Source organism: Protopterus annectens, chromosome 1.part1 (genome assembly GCF_019279795.1).
Source record: "Protopterus annectens isolate FY-2018-M chromosome 1.part1, PAN1.0, whole genome shotgun sequence".
Classification (NCBI taxonomy): Eukaryota; Metazoa; Chordata; order Ceratodontiformes; family Protopteridae; genus Protopterus; species Protopterus annectens.
The window spans coordinates 531,545,561-531,565,898 of NC_056726.1; positions in this window are offsets into that span (position 1 = coordinate 531,545,561).

The following is a 20,338-nucleotide window of genomic DNA, read 5'->3' on the forward strand; positions in this document are numbered from 1 at the left end:
GGCTGCTCCAGTTCTGTCCCTAGTCAGGCTTCATGATTTTTCCCCAGAAGTGGTCCACATTCTGTCTTCTTCCCACAAGCCTTCTACCAGGAAGATTTATTCCAGTAAGTGGAAGAGATTCTCCATTTGGGCCCCTGAAAGACATATTGATCCTTATACAGCTCCTATTTCGGCAATATTAGAATTTCTTTCTCAACTGTTCAGTCAGGGATCAGCTGCAGCAACTATTAAAGTGCAATTGGCAGTGATTTCTACCTTTCACGTTGCTAATGAGCCCAACCTTATGACTCATAGGCTTTGTAGGGCCTTTCTGAAAGGGACAATGTTACTTCGGACTCCAGTCTTTGATCCAGTAATGCCATGGGACCTCAATTTTGTTTTACAGAAGCTCACTTCAACTCCCTTTGAGCCTGCAGCTACATGTGACCTAAAATTCTTGTCATGGAAGACAGTATTTTTGGTAGCCATAACTTCAGCTAGGCGAGTCTCTGAGCTCCAAGCTTTATCGATTAAGCCACCTTATTTGGTGTTTCATAAAGACAGGGTCTCCTTAAGAACCAATCCTTTTATTCCAAAGGTTGCTTCTGTTGTTAATATCAACCAATCCATTGAGTTGCCTGTGTTTTTTTTCCTGAATTTTCTAACAAGGCAGAATTTAAGTTTCATCAGCTAGACGTTCATAGACAGTTGCGTTTCTATTTACATAGGACAAAAGATTTCAGGAAATCAGATCAACTGTTTGTCTCATTTTCAGACACTAGACTTGGGGTTCCTGTTTCTAAAGTAACCTTGTCTCGCTGGATCTCCAATTGCATCTCATTTATTTATGGTTCCAATGGCAAAGAATTACCCTTTAAAGTGAAGGCTCATTCTACACAATCTGTGGCTACCTCTACTGCATTTCAGGCTAGGATGTCTGTGGATGATATTTGTGCTGCAGCAACATGGGCTTTGCCTCATACTTTTATTAGTCACTACAAATTAGATCTGGTCTCTAGAGGCAAATCTTCCTTTGGTTCAACAGTGCTCAAGAGTATTTTTCACTGAGCCACCCAAGGTCAAGGTGCTAGGGACGCTGTCCCAAGGATAAGAATGAAGGCGAGATTGGACTACATAACATCAAGAAGTTATGTACTCACCATAACGTTCAATGTATGTAGTCCATCTCACCTTACATTCTTACTAACCCCCCCTCCTACCCCCCTTGAGGATCTGGAGGTGTAGTCTCTAGGTGTCAGTAGTCCTTTCGGTTGGGGTTGTTCTTCTTCTCAGTATGTGTGTGTGTGCGCTTGCAGCAAACAAGGTCTGGGGAATGGGCCTGTTGCATGATGGGAAACATCTTAGCCACGAGACAATTGAAGATTTTGAGCTAGAGTATGACCGAGTTGGAGCTGAGGTTTGGCTCCAAACCCAGGGGTAAGAATGTAAGGCGAGATGGACTACATACATCAAATGCTTTGGTGAGTACATAACTTTTTGTTTTACTTCTTTTATTATCTGATGAAGCAGTATGTTCGATACTGCGAAAGTGCTTATACTTTTAATAAAGCTATTGTTTTATGCCTGACCTGCATCAGTTTTGTTCATCTGCACTTCATGTTACATTTATTTTCTTTGTTTACTGGATGAGGTAGGCTGACTGAGCCTATTCAAAAAGCCTCATTTCAGGGGTAGCCTAGAAAAAAAAAAAAACAAAGAGAAATGAATAATAAGAGTACATTGCAGGTTTACATTAACAAGACAGTTTGGCAGTTACAATGTAGTTGTTGCAATATACACCATGTTTTACATATTTATACAATAAATTATATAAAGAGTAACATATATGCAGTAACAGTGTTTCAACTATAGTATAGTTTCACGTAAGTGGGATTGGTAAATGTATAGGGTTAGTAGTAGTCTGTTTTAAAAGTCTGACTTTAGATTGAGTAGAAGAAAAAAGATAATTGTATAAAATTTGGATTGGGACAATTGATTTAATGAGTGAGTAGAAAATAAAAATAGTAGGATGAGTTGGGGAAGGGTTATATGATTACTTTTAATTTCAGTTTGGTGTCAATGATGAAGTATGTTTTAAGGGTGGAAATAGATATAAGCATTATCTGTAGAATTGGTTCATTTTGAAATATGATTTTTTTCCATGCAAATTCAGTCTCATATTTTAGGTGTATATCTAGGGTTCTTATTACCAGATTGAAAGACCGTAATCGCGAATAGGAAAAGAGCGACACAGATTGCGCGAAAGACGGAAATGCCGAACATCCAAAATAGTGAAAATTTAAATGTCGAAGTTTAATGGTTGGCCCATCTGCAGTATAGCTCCGCAAGGTAAGTGTGCGATAGATAGGACTTTAGGGTTAGGATGTGGGTTAAGGTAAGTGAATAGATAGGTAATGTATGTACGATTTAGTGTAGTGTTAGAAGTAGGGATTTATTTAACTGTATGTATGTGTATTATTTATATTTTTGGGTGTATGTGTGTAGGGGATGTGTGCGGTAGTTACAGACCTTAGGGTTAGGGAGGGCTTAAGGATAGTGCATAGTTAGTTGTGTACGTGGGGTTTAGTGTAGGGTTAGAAGTAAGGTTTTGGTGCTTTACTTTTGGTTAGAAGTAGGGTTTAGTTAGTGTATGTATGTGGTTTATTTATTTTGTTTGGGTAGGTAGTATGTAGCAGGTGGTGGGGTTGGCTGACTATGACAGTTCATTATTTTATTTTTCGCTTAGTGCGTTCGGTATTTTCGCGGTTCGCGTTATAGTTGTCAACGTTTAGGTATTTGCATAAAGGGTTTTTCGATTTGGTAATATAGATCCGTATATCTATGATAAGCAAGCAATAATGCCTTATGGGGGTGTATGCTATCAGGGAAAGAATGCTTACCCACAGGTGTTGTGAGACTTGATGTCACAGGCCAAAGGCCTTTACACCATTGGAAGGGCATTATTTTCCCAAATCACGCATACCCTAGAGGGCATTATTGTGTTTGGAGAATGGGCTATCTGTTGTATTTGTTTTTTGTTTGTTTTTTTTTTTTGTTACTGTATATTTTTTATATTTTAATTAAAACTGTTCCTAGGCCTAATGTTTCAAACTTACTGTAGCATATGCAACTGTTGTTGAAGAAAGTAGTAGTGTTTCATGTCTACCCACCAACACACACACCACACACACACACACACACACACACACACACACACACACACACACACACACACACACACACACAAAAAAACCTGGCCAGCAGTTACAGCCACCTTGTTGAGTGAATACACCTCAGATGTCTGACTGTAATCAAATGAATGAAAAAAATGCATAGAATGCAAGGCCTCGCAACCCCCGCAACCTGTTAACTGTCCTCAATTTTGCTGCATTCTCCAGCTTTGTCTCTCAAGTAGTGTTGATTTGCAGGTAAATTACTAAGGATTAAAGTTAGTCAATAATGCCAGACATTAGAGTATCATGTTTTTATTGTTTAAGTAGTATGCACTGTGGATTGCCTGTTGCAGCCAAAAGACATTAATTTGCACCATCTCTGCCTCTCTCTCTCTCTCTCTCTCTCTCTCTCCCCCTCACACTTTTTGTCCTGCTCCCTCTGTCTCATATGCTCATGCATAGATGCACATGCACACAGAAATAAGCAGACACACACACATTTTACTGTTTTATTTACATTTTTTAATTTTACTCTCACAAATCAAAAAAGAGCTGTTTAATGAGAGTAAAAAATGACAGCTACTTTTTTCTGTCTGAGCTTCACAGCAGCTTATTATGCTGCCATGAAGAGATAAACTTTTTTTTTTTTACTTGACATTACCTGTGCATTAACAACCTGCTAGAGCACATTAATTTTCCAGTCAGAGTGAAGATGTACAGATCACTCATTCTCTAATACTAAGTAACTTGGTGTGTGATACTCGTTCAGTGGTGGAGTTATGTTTTGTAGTAATTTTTAACTTCCCACAGCAGTGCTACATCTATTCGGTTTCTACTAAACCTTGTAGTAGCCAGTGTTTTCTTTACAGTTTGTGTTATGTAAGTGGAGTTGATGAAAGTATAGGGTTAGTAGTAGTCTGTTTTAAAAGTCTGACTTTAGATTGAGAAAACCAGAAAAGATAATTGTATAAAATGTGGATTGGGACAGTTTATTTAATGAGCTAGTTGAAAATAAAGATAGTAGGATGAGTATGGGAGGGGTTATATGATTACTGTTAATTTCAATTTGGTGTCAATGACAAAGTATGTTTTAAGGGAGGAAATGGATTTAAGAGTTATTTGTAGAATTGGTTCATTCTGAAATATGATTTACTGCGTGCAAATTCAGTCTCAACTTTTAGATGTAGGTATATGACAAGCAAGCAATAATGCCTGATTGGGGGGGGGGGGTGTATGCTTCTGGGGAAATAATGCTCGCCCATGGGTGTTGTGAGACTTGATGTCCAGGCCAAGGGCCTTTAGATCATTGGAATGGCATTATTTTCCCAATAATGCACACCCTAGAGGGCATTATTGTGCTTAGAGAATGGGCTATCTGCTGTATTTGTTTTTTGTTTGGTTGCTTTTTTTGTTACTGTATTTTTTATAGTTTTATGTAAACTGTTCCTCTTCCTAATGTTTCAAACTTACTGTAGCATATATAATTGTTGGTGGAGAAAGTTGTAGTGCCTCATGTCCACGCACACACACACACACACACACACACACACACACACACACGCACAAAAAACATTTTACTGTTTTCTTTATTTACTTTTTTAATTTTAATCATAGTCAACAAAGAGTTATTTAGCAAGAGTAAAAAATGACAGCTATTTCTTTTTTTTTCTGTCTGAGCTTCACAGCAGCTGCCATGAAGAGATGGACTTGTATTTTTTTACTTAATTTTAACTATGCATTAGCAGCCTGCTGGAGAACATTTATTTTCCTGCAAAGGTGAAGATGTACAGATCACTCATTCTCTAATACCGAGTAGCTTGGTGTGTGGTACTCGTTCAATGGTGGAGTTATGTGTTGTAGTGATATTGAAAGTATTTGTATGCAATTGCAGTGATGTAGTTCTGAAAGAGATAAGTTTAGTTTTGTCAGTATTTAGCATTAATTGTGATTAATTGGGATTCATTTATGTATTTTTCAGAGCTCTGAAGAGCTTGATTAACTGGATTTCATTTATGTATTTTTCAGTGCTCTGAAGAGCTTGGTGTGTTGTGCTTTGAAGTTGTTCAATGGTTTTGACTGTGCCAATGACCGTGAAGTCCACATATTGAACTAGGTAAGAGTGCAGTGCACCTCTGAATATATCATTGATAAATATATTGAATAGAGGTGGACCCAGGGTTGACTCTTGTGGTACTTCTACTATAACTGGTCTGAAAATGGATTATGTGGGTTATTGCTGGTAACTGCTGTTTTCTGGGTGGCTGGTAAACAACTGTATCATATTATTGCTGATAAGAAGAGTTTGTTTTACAAGTTGATATGATACTAGATCAAATGCCTTAGATATGTCCAAAAATAGAGAAGCAATTTGTTTCCTTGATTTTATTGTTGATAGTAATATTTAGAAAGGTAAGTAAAGCAGTTTTTTAACAGTATCCTGGTCTTAAAGTATGCTCAGTAGGGAACATTAAATTGTTCTGATTAGGTAGTTTAAAAGTTGTTTATGTATACATTTCTGTCAGATCTTTTATAATGAAGATAATATTGTTATGGTTCTGATGTTTTTAAACTCCACTGTTATTCCTAATTTATGGAGTGGTGTGATAAAGGATTCTTTCTATATTGTTGTTATATATTGTTCTGTTATTGATCTCTTCACTAGGATAGAAATAGGGAACACTATTGCTCCAGCTGCTTTTTTAAATACTCTTCTGGTAGATTATTTAGCATTAGAGGAGTAAGTTTTATCTTCAATAGTATTTTAGTGAAGTGAATAGGCACTTTTTGTCAGGAAAAATGAACACAGCTATAGTCTTCATAGTCTTTTTTACTGCTGTGTGATTGTTGTAATTTGGTTTGTTTGGTGAAGATTCTATAAAGTGAGCATTCATTGCATGGACTATGTTGAAGTATTTTTTTTTTTTTTTTTTTTTTTTTTTATGGGAGTGAGTTTGGTCAAGTTTTTTTTTTGCCTAAAAGCATCACCATATTTATATAGTTCCATTGCGGTTTTGGATTATTTCTGTTTTTGTTTTGAAGGCTGGCAAATTACTATTATTTTGTCTTTTTTAACTTTTTTAAAGCATTGTTTATGTGAGTCTTGTATTGTTGATTATCAGCCCTTATTGTTTGCAGTGTGGCAGACTGCACCCTTTACCCCCACATTAGCATGCTTCTGATTTCATTAGTCCACCTGACAAACAGCAAACAAACAAATTTACAAAGTATTAATTTAATTTTTCTTGTGCTGTGTGCATGCCAACAATATACACTTGCTGCTTGACTGAGTCTGTTTATTCCATCACGGGGGTGAGAGACAGTTGCAGTGTGATTATCATCCAGGCAGATGTGAGAGTATTTCATGTTTTCTGGTATAACTCCTCTTCCTGGTGGCTGACATGCATGTGCACAGACGCAGGGGCTTGTATACCGTTTCCTGCATATGTGCTCATTCCTGCAGTATGCCCTGAGACAGTCTGTCTTCTGGTTCCAACATTTGAGGCAGAAAAGGTAGAAAATGCCATGTTAGAAACTTTCAGCAAGGTGGGCTTTCCATGCAAAATATTGATGGACAGAGGGAGTAACTTTGTGTTAGATCTGCTGACTTTTTGTGGAAGTACTGTGGAAGAAAACAGTTAAAAATTACCCAATATCATCTTCAAATAGTTTGGTGGAGAAGTTTAACTCTCCTCTTAAGACCATGTAGACCAGCAGGAATGAGCACATGTGCAAGGGAGGGCATGCAGGCCCCTGCATCTGTGCACATTTATGTCAGCCACCAGGAATGGGAGTTACGCCAACCCCTTGAGCTCCACAGACTTAATCCTGAAATTCAGCACATACTCCATAACAGATTCCTTGTGGGAATCTCATTCATCCTCCCACTCATCTCAATTTAGAGACCTCTTCATCCAGTAGATCAAATGTTGAAAGACATGAGGATTTTGGGGCACATCCCTGTAAGCAAAAAGGAAATGGGTAGATGTTCATTGTGTTTCACTGTTGCAGTCATTACAAATGGGTTACCCTGCTGGCAGGCTACCCGCAGTCGGCCCAAGTTCCAAAGTCTAGGTCCGGAGTCGGTTGCTGTCGCCTCTTCCCTGACGTCAGTGCACCAGGGGTATAAAAGATGCAGCCAACACCATTTTCTTCAGTCTTTCTTGCCGCACGGTGCCCGAAGCAAAAGCAGTGCCGGTCGGCCGACTCCTGAGATTTTCAAATTCGAATTTCAGATCCAAAGTCTTCATTAAAGCTAAGTACCCCATTGAGGAAACTTTTTTCTTGCTCCAGACCGATGTCAGAAAAAGTTAATAATTGTATTTCTTGTGGGAAGCAAATACCTCATAAGGATTTTCATTCTTATTGTATTCCTTGCCTAGGCCCTGACCACGACGTTGCTATTTGTCGGTTTTGTGCTAGATTTAACCAACGCACTATTAAGCATCGGTACGATTTTGCATTTCATTACTTTGGCCGAAGATTCAATTATATAATGCCGTCGGAACAGCCAACTACCGGATTTTATAAAAAACGCAAAGAAAAAGAAAGGGACAGGCATCTGAGGTCCAAAACCGATGACGAGGCTTCCGCTAGGCCTGTCGCTGGTTCTCAGTGAGGCGCTTTCGCAGCCCCTGACGTCCGCTACCTCAGAGCTACAGGCCGCTTCTGACACCCACATGGAGCCAACTAGGCCGCTGGAAACTCAAGGTATTGGACACTCGGAAACTATTCCCTCAGATGGGTCCAGAGCCGCTGAGCAGACATCGGCTTCTGAGAGTGTTTTCAGGCCTACACAGTTATGTGTAAAGCCGACTTCAGCTTCAAAAGCAAAGACTAAAGCAGCTCTAAAGACAAAGAAACAAGTACAGCATTCTCCTGCACAGGCCTCCATGCCTTAAAAACAGATGCTTAAAATGGCTGAAGACCTAATTACTTTGATCAGAGGTTTCCATCCTCCTCCTGATAAAAGGCCTAGGCAAGAGATAGAATATGAATCTTCAGAACAGGTTTCCATTTCCTCTGATTCCTCTTCTGAAAATGAATATTCCCTTTGTCCCTATGAGGATTCTGATGCTGAAGAATCTATCCCTTCAGCCTCTCCTCCTGAGGATTATTCTTTTGGGGAGACCCTGCATACTATGAGAGAGCATTTCCATTGGGAGAGCCAGGATTACTCAGAATCCAAGAAAAGGCTCAGAGACTTCCTTTTATTACCCCAGCACAGGCCCCTTGCTCTTCCTCCTGTTTTAGACATTGTAGATTATGTTTTTACAGAGTCCGGTCTATCTCCTGACTGTTTACCACCAGCTCCTATTAAGCCAGACAGATACTACAGGGTTCTGGATTCACATAAATTTCTTTACAAAAACCCTGCTCCTGACCCAGAAATTATTTCTCAGGGTCCCAAGGGGGTCAAGGCTTCCACTGCAAAAAACCCTATCCCCACTGATAGGGATTCAAGGGCCCTGGACAGATGGGGGAAAAAGATTTATACTTCTGCTACCTTGGCTGTAAGAGCTTTAAATTGTCAGTTTCATATGCTTAAATATCAGCAATATCTTATGTCAATGCTTAAACAGAAAATGTTGACAAATTCAGAATGTTCAGAAAACAAAGAAATGCAGGATTTATTGCATGCAGCTGAACAAGTGGGAAAGCATACTTTGCAATGTGGTTTTGATTCTCTAGAGGCCTCCTGCAGGGCCGCAGTTACAGGTTCTGTCATCAGGAGGCATGCTTGGTTAAAAGAACAGAATCTGCCTGATCATGTTAAAGCAAAACTATTAGATGCTCCATTACAACATGATACCTTGTTTGGTGTTAAAGCAGAAGAAGTGTTGAAGAAAATGGAGGACAAAGCTAAATCTATGCAAACAGTGAAGGATTTCTTAAAAGTACAACCTCCCGGATTTAACAGGAACTGGCCTACAAAGAATTGGTCCTTTCCAGTGTCAGAGAGGCCACAAAGAGGCAGATACAGATGCCCCAGAGGCAGATCACAGCCCCACGGCTCATACAGGCCTAAGCAATGGGGTGCTTCTACCTCCAAAAGTGGAGAGGAAAAATCACAGCCATACAGGAAACAGTCTCAATGACTTTCCCCTGCCAACACCAAGCACTTATCTTCTGGCAGCTCCTTTGGGGGGAAAAATAGCACTTTTTTCACAAAATTGGCACATAATCACCCAGGACAAATGGGTCTTAAATATCGTATCTCAAGGTTACAGGTTCCACTTTCACACCCTGCCAAGGCCAAACGGTATGCCAGACCTGCCACACAATCAATGGGTAGAGGCACAAAAACAAGTTTCATCCCTCATGGACATGAGAGCCATTCAACAAGTACCACAGCAAGAGCAGGGACAAGGATTTTACTCAAGGCTATTCTTGGTACCCAGAAAGGACAAAACCTGGAGACCAATACTGGACCTGTCTATCCTAAACACATTCTTGGATATTCCAAAATTCAAAATGTTAACTCTGCAGCAGCTTCTGCCCATGCTGGGCAAGAAGGCTTGGCTTGTGACTTTACACCTAAAAGAGGCATACCTGCATGTCCCAATCAGACAATCATGCAGAAGATACTTCAGATTTATAGCTGGCTCAATGCACTACCAATTCTCTGCACTGCCCTTTGGCTTATCTATTGCGCCCAGGGTCTTCACAAAATGCTTGGCACCAGTGATTGCATTTTGCAGACAAAGAGGAATACAAATATATCCTTACTTGGACGACTGCCTTATTCAAGCAGAGAACAAGGACACTCTACTACAACATCTGGCGTTTGTAAAAAGGTTACTAACAGGTCAAGGGTACACAGTAAACGAAAATAAATCAAAACTCGTACCCTCTCAAGAGATAATATTCCTGGGTGCAAGCTTAAATACAACTGCCCAGATGGCTTATCTCACGCCAGACAAACACAGACAACTGACTACTTATTTCAAAATGTTGGCAACAAAGACCCAGTTATCTGCAAGAAAAATTCTGCAGGCTTTGGGCTTCATGGCATCCTGCATTCTACTAATTCCATATGCAAGACTGCATATGAGGAAACTTCAATGGTATCTAAAAAGTGTTTGGACTCAACATTGCCACACCCTGGAAACAGTAATTACCCTCATTCCCTGCCTGCAACAGGAGTTTTGATGGTGGGCAAAAGCCTGTCAACTCAACACAGGACAGCCATTCACCATACCCACAGCCAGGCAGTAATTGACAACAGATGCATCAGATTATGCTTGGGGGGCCCATATGGCAGGAAGATGTATTCAGGGCACATGGTCCACAAGTCAAATGCATCTACATATCAATCAAAAAGAGATGCTTGCTGTACAGAATGCCCTGACAGCCTTCAGGGATCTACTTCATCCAGGACAACTACTGATAAAGACGGACAATACTACAGTCATGTGGTACATAAACAAGCAGGGGGGCACACATTCCTACCTCCTCTGCAGACTAGCCATGAACTTGTGGGACACAGCATTGACTTACCAAGTACATCTGCAAGCACAATTCCTGCCAAGAAGGATAAATACTCTGGCAGACGAACTAAGCAGAAACCTAATGGATCCCCACGAGTGGAAATTGGATCCACAAGTATTCAGCATGATAACAAAGAACTGGGGATGCCCAGACATAGACCTATTTGCCTCCCCTCACAACTGCCAACTACAGAGATTCTGCACAAGGACTTATCACAAGCAAGCATGGAAAGTGGATGTTCTATCTTTCAGCTGGAAAAACCTAACAGTATATGCCTTTCCTCCTCTGCCTCTCCTCCCCAAGGTACTCCTCAAGGTCAGACAAGAGAAGCCAAAAATGATACTGATTGCCCCAGACTGGCCCCACCAGCACTGGTACCCAATCCTAAAGAGCTTGTCTCAATGCCCAGCTTGGACATTACCTCAAATTTCTCACTTATTGACCCAACAAGACAGTCAGATACTGCACAGCCAACTCAAGACCTTCAACCTGGCAGTATGGCGGATAATGTAGCCATTCAAGACACACCTCTTTCTAAAGCAGTGATGGATGTTATTTTGGAGGCCAGGAGGCCTAGCACCAGAAAATCTTATGCAGAAAAATGGAAGAGATTCTGTGCTTGGAACCAGGCACAAGGTATTGACACGATTGTTCCAAATATTCCTCAGATTTTGCAATACTTAACTGAGATGCTGGATAAAGGCCTTTCCTTTTCATCAATTAAAATTCATGCCTCTGCCATTTCAGCTCATTACAATACAGAACCACCAATTATTTTGCATCCATTACTAAGGCAGTACCTCAGAGGGGCCAAAAACATAAGACCTCCAAGGAGAGCCCCAATACCTGCATGGGACCTCAACTATGTCTTGGAAAAACTCGCACTGTCTCCGTTTGAGCCAGCCTCTGCAGCTGATATAAAATTCTTATCCTGGAAAACAGCTCCGCTCCTAGCAATAACCTCCACTAGATGAGTCTCAGAGTTACAGGCACTCAAGGCTGTGGAACCTTTTATCATTTTCCATCATGACAGGATTTCTCTGAGGACAAACCCTACATTTATGCCTAAGGTAGTGTCCAGTGTGGCCCTTAACCAAACAATTAATTTGCCTACCTTTTACCCAAACCCACAGAATAAGGGTGAGAGACTTCTGCATACTTTGGAGATTCACATTCAGCTGCACTTCTACTTGGACAGAACCAAAGCTTTCAGAAAGACTGAACAACTTCTAGTGGTATATGCTGCAGGATCACAAGGAAAGCCTATCTCAAAACAGACTATTTCAAAGTGGATAGGCCACTGCATTCGTTTCTGCTATTCACAGCATGACAAATCAGTGCCTAAGGGTATTAGGCCACATTCAACCAGAGCAACAGCCACTTCAGCAGCCTTCCTCAGAGGAGTACCAACCAAAGACATCTTGGAGGCTACAACATGGAGTTCAGTGCATACTTTTACAAAGCACTATCACTTACCTCTCTACTCTAAATCCAGGGCAGGCTTTGCCACTGCAGTTCTGCAGGGCCTGATAGCCTCTCCTAATCCTATTTAGCACCAGCCTCCCAACCTTAGCTTTGGGAATCAACCCAATTGTAATGACTGCAACAGTGAAACACGATGAACATAGTACAGTTGTGTACCTACCATAAATGTAGATGTTCGAGTGTATTCACTGTTGCAGTCCAGGTTACCTTCCCACCATCCCCCTTTTCTTTGCTGGGACTTATCTGTACTTCTCTATTCTATACAACCTATGTGGTGTATTTGCTTGTAGATGAAGAAAAAGTTGTTTTTTCTGTATGCATGCTTTTTGGCATAATTTAGCCTACCATTTTAGGGGCACCTGACATCTGGGGCAAGAAAAACTGAAGAAAATGGCATCGGCTGCATCTTTTATACCCCTGGCACACTGACGTCAGGGAGGAGGCGACAGCAACCGACGCCGGACCTAGACTTTGGAACTCGGGCCAACTGCGGGTAGCCTGCCAGCAGGATAACCCAATTGTAATGACTGCAACAGTGAATACACTCGAACATCTACATTTATGGTAGGCACACAACTGTACTATACTTCTGTCACTCCCATTTAATCTGGTCTACAATGCTGTCTATGTGGTCTTAAGAGCAGAGTTAAACTTTTTCGACAAATTATTTGAAGATGATATTGGGTAATTTTTAACTTCTTTACTCCACAGTGCTTCCACAAAAGGTTAACAGATCTAACACAAAGTTACTCCCTCTGTCCATCAATATTTTCCAGGGAAAACCCACCTTGCTGAAAGTTTCTAACAGAACATTTTCTACCTTTTCTAACTCAAGAGAGCAAAGCCACCACTTTTTAGGGCACCTAGTAGCATAGTCTGCCCTAATCAATATATACTTCTTACTTGTGGTGCTTAGGGTACTAAGAAACCCCACAATATCCATACCTATTTTCTAAAATGGTTCCTTGATATCAGACAGTGGTACTAAGGCAGCCTTAGATTTGACTCATGTTTTGCCAACCTTTTGACACTCCTCACATGACTTGCAGTGCCCTCACATTTTTTTGCAGTGCCTGACAGTAAGAATGTTAGTTCAGCTTTATTTTGTATACTTTATGCATAAATGGCCTGAAAAAAAGAATCTCATGTCCTATGTTAAGAAGTGCAGTACAGTGTGTCTAGGGAATGCCGAATGCTAAATCACATTTCCCTCTATCCTTACTTAAAGAGTGAAGAAATTGTTATGCAGTAACCCATTGTCCCAGCATAGATTCCATTTGTCCTTGAGAATCAGAAACCTCCTTCAAGTCCTATAAGAGATGATGTAAGAGCTGTGATTGTCTCAGCCTTCCCATTGTGATTTTTCTCAGCTACTCTTGCAGTGGAAGTTCAATGTTTTTTTCACAACTGTGGCTAAGGCCTAGATTTACTTCTACCTACAACCTCTTCCCCCAAAGTAACTCCATCCACTCAGTCCACAGAAAGGTCAGTAACTTTTGATAGCTGTGGCTTAGGTCCAGGCATCCCACAGTTACCTATCCATTTTCCTAAAGTAGCCACATTACCAGCTTCTGTTGGTGGTATGGGCATTGGTTGAGTCTACACCTTCTACTCTCCCAACATGATTGCCTCCATGGTTAGCTGCATGTTCTTACATATACCCAAGCTGCTGTGTCATCAAAATCATTACATATTAGAACATCTGCAGGGCTATCATAAAATATTTATTTATTTATTTTACATTTGTTGACCGGGCTAGTCCAACTGGATATATGTCCATTTTCAGTGGAGGCCTGGGGGGAAAAGCTTCACAACACACAGTAATATTTACAGTAAATAACATTCTACAAATGCAGGTACAAAACAGATTTTTGCCAAAATACTGCCACCTAATTGACTTTCTGCCCCCCTTCTGAGCAATGGCATGTGAAAAGGTGTCCCTCTCATGACATTAAATGAAGTCGACTGAACAGGCCACTGATGTTCCTCTCAAACAACTACTGGGTTAATAGTAGTATGTCTGATGCAGTATTCCTCTTGGCAGTGATTTATTTACCCTCTGCCAGGATAGGGTGTGGCCTTGTGATAATCCGGAGCAGTTGTAGTTTCAAGCTAACCTACCACCACTGTGGTGCTGCTTTTGTTAAATCCATCATTTGGTTTTAGCTCTCCATTGTGTCACCATGGACATTTAGACTTTAAGTGTCCCATTCCATTACATTGGAAACATGTTGCTTAAAGACTTTGATGTGCAGTTAAGCTAGTGTTTCCACTTTGCCTGTGTAACCTGCTTTGAAGTTTTTGACTGCTCCATGTGTTACCTTTTACCCGTGTGTATTGCACTGCATTCGCTGTGTATGCAGTTGTACCAAACTTGGCTACATAAAGGTTACTTATTTTTCCCATTTACTCACCATTGCTACAGTCTTGCTTCATTTTTGCAGTTCTCATATGTGCAGGCAAAGTATTTAGTGTTTGCTGTCTTATCAAAATGTTTGACATCAGGTTTACTATCATTGTGTGGACTCAGTCGAATCCACTTTGCCTGAAGTCTGAAACTCCTTAACGTTGAAATTGTCAAATTCTGATATTTCCGAAGTACAAATCTCACCCCTATCTTGAGCCATGTTAATGCTTGTTCCTAAATTGAATTCGGAATGTATTTCGGATATGTCAGAATTTGGCATTGTGACTTTTCTTGGACGTGAGTCAATGATATGATCATTCGACCAAGTCCACTTCAATAAAAACATAGTAACCTTGACACCATTCTCTGCTATTCTTCTATGTTTTGTAAATTCTTTCTATTTTATAAGCTACAGCAATAAATTCATAACATGCATATAAACATTATTTAACTTTACCAAATCTTGGCAATCCAAATCTGACATTTTTAATACAAACCTTAACTTTTACCCTTAATCAGTTTGATGCTGATTGCACACCATTTCAGATGCCTGAACAAAACTACCAAACTCATTTATTTATATATTATTAATTGACATTTGTTTACTGGGATGATCCAACATGGCAGAGCCACTTTTTAGCAGAGGCCTGGGGGAGAAAAGCTCTACATGAATTTATACAAAACAATAAGGTTTTACAATACAATTTTCGAACAGATGTACAGCAGAAAATAAGCAGAAAATTCAACAATTTATAAATACATACTTGTAAGGAAACACTAGCATTAACCTTGGCAATTGGGGCTCCCGAGGGCTCATGTTTGTCTGATGCAGAGCAGGACTGCCTTTCAAGCTGGCACTGCTTTTCTCTTTCTTCAGCTTCATGTTGAAACTTACATTCCTCCTCTGCAGATTCATGCCTTTTTATTTGCTCATCTGCTTTAATGTGTTTTGATTTCAGCTCTAACCCCATTTTCTTTTCAATTCTAGCTAGATTTTGAGATTATCTGGGAATCAACTGAGTTATGTTGTATCCAGCACTCTCATAGCCACTATCAGACTACTCCAGTTTCAATAGACTTTGTTTTAGCTCTGCCCAAGGTGGCCGTATTGTCATTCTTGGTTATACCAGCACACACAATTCTCTTTGCTTGCACTATTTAGTCATATCTATGTTGACAATTTCTGATACTCCAAATAGCTGTTCTTCCTGTTACCTAATTACTATAACAAAATAAAAATAATTGCTGTGCAAGATATTTTGCTGTATATTTACCTTGTGCCTGTAAGGATGCATACACTTTCTGGTGACAAAACTGTTTTATAGGTTATACAAATCCAATATACAATATACACTCGCTATTGATTATAGAAAATGCCTTTGCTGAAGGTTGAACGTCGAGCTGGCACCTCGGCGTTCGTGAAAATCTGTTGCCAATCATTAGCGGACCGGGGTTCCGCTGTGGCGACCCCTAACCGGGAAAAGCCGAAAGACAACAACAACATTGCCTATGGAAAATATGTTTCATTTTTAAGCTGTAGTACATTTTCATAGGGGTAGATTTAATTATATACAATTTTATGCATCATTTTCTACACTTTACAATTCACTGAAAAGGCAAGCATAAAGCAACGTCTTTTACTTTTATGTTTTAATCACTTACTGTATTTTATTTCCTGCAGCTTTGTTCACTTCTAATTCATCTTTCTTTGGAAGAACAGTTGCATTTTCTGAGTTTATTACAGCATTCCTCACAATCTTAGCAGGGAGGCAATGCAGGGCTGGCAGCGGGTATAAACCAGAATATCTCTTTGACAATAAAGATTCTAAGGCAATTGATTCTTTCTTTCTTTCTTTCTTTCTTTCTTTCTTTCTTTGTATTTGTTAACCAGGATAGTCTAACTGAGCCAAAAGCCCCTTTTTCAGTTGAGGCTTGGGGAATAATCCCTCTGTATACAGTTTTATAACATATGAGTGAAACATATACTTTTAAAAAATGTACAGATAAAAAATGAACAATGTGAAGTACAAGATATTTAAAAAGGGAGATATAAATAGCTGAGAATTTATAGCATACGGAAGTAATGCATCTTTTTATTGTGATATAATATATTGGGAATTTTACAGAATAGTATGCAATCTAAGTTAAACAGGTAGTTATGAAGACTGCAGGTGTATATTTTCAAATTGTGCAATCAGAAGATTGGGAGATATTCAGTATGACACAAATCAAGGAAAAAAGAAGTAATTTTAGTTAAGGTGTTCAAACATCAATAGATTTATTTAAGATATATGAAAACATATTGAGTGAAGTGGTCTGGTAGAAAAAATGATATAGAATGAGAGAAATGAGTGAAGGAATAAGAAATGAGATAAGTAATGAAATATAAGAAATGAACATTCTTTAGCACCCTACATGTTGAGTATGTTGTTGAAGGGAGAGGTTAGTTTCATACTTAACCTGCATGAGTTACATGGGTTCTGTCAAGTTAATGTTAAATATCTCTCTTCATCAGATACAAGTAAATTTCCAGGTTGATATGAGGTATCTTTCAAGTCTGAGTAATAATATTTTATGGCTTGATTCTAAATTCATATCTGGATCTGGAGAGGGGGTATAGAGTTCCATGTATTTGTTACATGTACTGAATAGTGAGCTACCATAGTTATTGTTTGAGTTAGGTATAATTAGTTGATTTAGGTTTTGAGATCAATTGTCCTGGGGGTATATTTTTGTATCAGATGTGCAACTGTCAGACTTTTGTTTGGCCTGTATAATGTATTATGGGTAATTTTAAGATGAGAACATGTTGAAGGTCTAACCATCATTTCCTTTATATACAACCATTTTTCCACCCCCTAAATTAGCCACCCAGTTCCTCCTGTTCAAAATATCATCCCATTCAATCCTCCCCCACTTAACATACCTCTTAACCAACCGCTTTCATATCACTACCTCCATTATAAACATTGTATTTCAGCTTACATATCTAATTCTAATAAACCTGAACACAACTCTTCACTATACTAATCCTTTACAAATCGATCCTCAACTGACTAGAATAACCAGCCTCATATATTTTTTTCCAAACAAAAAACATCAACTCTGTGTACCACAGATATAAAATCTACCTTATCGTTTAGCCGTACTCTCCATTTTAACCCTGCTATCAGCCCTAACAGCTTTACAGCTGTCACAAAATCTTCCACTTCATGTGAAGGGTACTGTTACTGTGCCCACAAGTATAGCCACCAAATCTGCTCCTTGTTGTACAACTCCTCTGATTTACATAAAACACATTCTGCTTTAACAGCCAGACCACTATAATAAAACACAGGCTAGAATAAAAAAACAAGTATCTATCAGATGCAGTAAATAAAACACAGAAAGGATCCAAATAGATGCAGGTGGAAACGCCAAGAAAATCAAAACGTGCTGGAACACAGGACAAATTTATTATAGTGAAGCGCTTTTCGTCTGTGTGATACACAGACTTCCTCAGACAAAGTGCATTGATCAATCACAGCTTTTATACATTCCTTAATTCCCTAATTGACTGAGAACAGGAACAATTAGGGTAAACTAAATTATGGAAAGTCAATGTTACCAACACATTACCAACTTAAAAATCAAAGCATTATAAGGAAATGTGTGTTTAAAAGTACCCAAAGTTAAAGGTAGCTACACTTAAAAATAAAATACATACATATAAAAATAGGCTGCTTAATAAGATAAAATACAATAAAATACAAAGGCAGTCCCACAAACAGGCGCTGCAACAAGTACAACAGTCAGTTAACCCCACAAACTGTTTCTTAATGATCTTAATTTTATATTTCCCTGAAGGCAAATATAGGTATGTAAACAAATGTAAAAGCAAGAACCTCCAAATATGCATCAGTTTATATAAAAAGTGCATCAATTCAAGTAAAAAATAAATATACGTAAATACGTATGTATAAATTTAAATTTAAATTAAAGAGTATGCAGGGATAATTGTGCTTATATAAATCATACATTCGTATTCGTACTCTCTCTGGTATTACTACCTATATAGAGATGTTTGAACTATCTTAGTAAATTCCTCAATTTAAGTAAAGAACTGATGGAACAACCCTCGTTTAGTCCAGGAAAAGCGTAGGCATTCAGTCTAATCTGCCATCTCAGTTCTAGTGCTTCCAGAAGTAACTAGGATGGGGCACCTCTTTTATTTTCAACTAACTGGTCGATGGCCATAAATTTAAAGAAGTGGTCTTTACACATGGAAATGTGTTTAGCCAACGCATTTTCTTGCTTGTCCTTACTTATAGCATATTGATGCTCATAGACCCTTTCTCGTAACCTGCGCTCAGTTTTACCCACATAGAACCCTTCGCATTTTTGACACTGTGCAATATAAACAACCATGCGGGTATTACATGTGGATCTACAACGCAGGTTAAAGTGAAGGTTGTTAGCCTTAAACCTATTGGATTCTAAACGTGCTTACACTGGTTACAATTTTGACATTTGTACATGCCAGGTATTCGAGTGGAGGTATTATCATTGTGTTCCAACAAGGATTTCAAGTTTTTACCTCTCCGAAAAGTAATCTCTGGTTTACTCCCTACTTTACTTAGTACTGCAAAGTTATTCCTAAAGATATTCCAATTCTTTTTAAAAATTTCAAATGTAAGATAACTGTCAATGCTGTAAGTCAAAATTAACCTGGTGTTACTGTTAAATGTATTACCAGTGAGGGCCTGACTGGGTGTAACCAGGGTAGAGGTCGTAATAGTGGAAGTACTTTCTCCAACAGTATCTACCCTGAGTAGAGGTAGGTACATACCATTTAGTCTTTTACTAGTAACTTCTCTCACTAAGTTGTCAAGCAGGGATGGTGGATACCCTCTATGTAGGAACATATCAACCAGTGATTTACACTCATTGTGGAAATCAACGTCCAGACTCACAATACGAGCAGCCCTAACTAACTGCCCCTTGACAACAGATCTCTTCTGGTAGCTAGGGTGACAGCTGCTGTAATGAAGTAAAGAGTTAGAGTACGTTGGTTTCCTAAAACTCCTGGCTATGTATTTACCAAGTTCAAGGTTTTTCGCTAACCAAATGTCTAAATAGGCTATGGCACTCTTACTGAATACAAAAGTAAAGGACAAGAAGTCAGTGGAGGAATTGAATTCTAACAGGGAGTTACATTCAGGTTCAAGGTTCTTAAATAAAATGAAAATGTCATCCAGGTAACGTGTGTAATACTTAATGTTACACGAACTTGACTGTTGTTAAACACATATTCTCGCTCCCAGTATGACATGACCATATTGGCCAGACTGGCCCCACAGGGCGAGCCCATGGCCACCCCTGTTGTTTGTAGGTAAAAATTATCTCCCAGTAAAAAGTAGTTGTTATATAAAATAATCTCAAGGAGTTCTAGCACGAGAGATATTTCTGCAGCAGGTGCTGATTTCTTCTTAAGGGTGATGCCTACCCAATCACTGGCCAATTCTAGGGGTATACAGGTGTAAAGGTCTTTGACATCAATGGTGAGGAAATTGAGGTTGGGGTCGAAGGTGATTTCACCTATCTTAGCCAAAAAGGTCCACGAGTCTTTACAAATTTGTTCTTCTTGTGTCAAATATTTTTGTAATATAGAATCTACTAGTTTGGCACAAGCATATGTAGGGGATCCGCGTCCGTCAACTAGTGGACACATAGGTGGATTGTGAAGATCCTTGTGTATCTTAGGGATCCCGAAAAGACAAGGGAACTTAGGGTGTGACGTGGATAGGTAATTATACTGTTCTTGTTG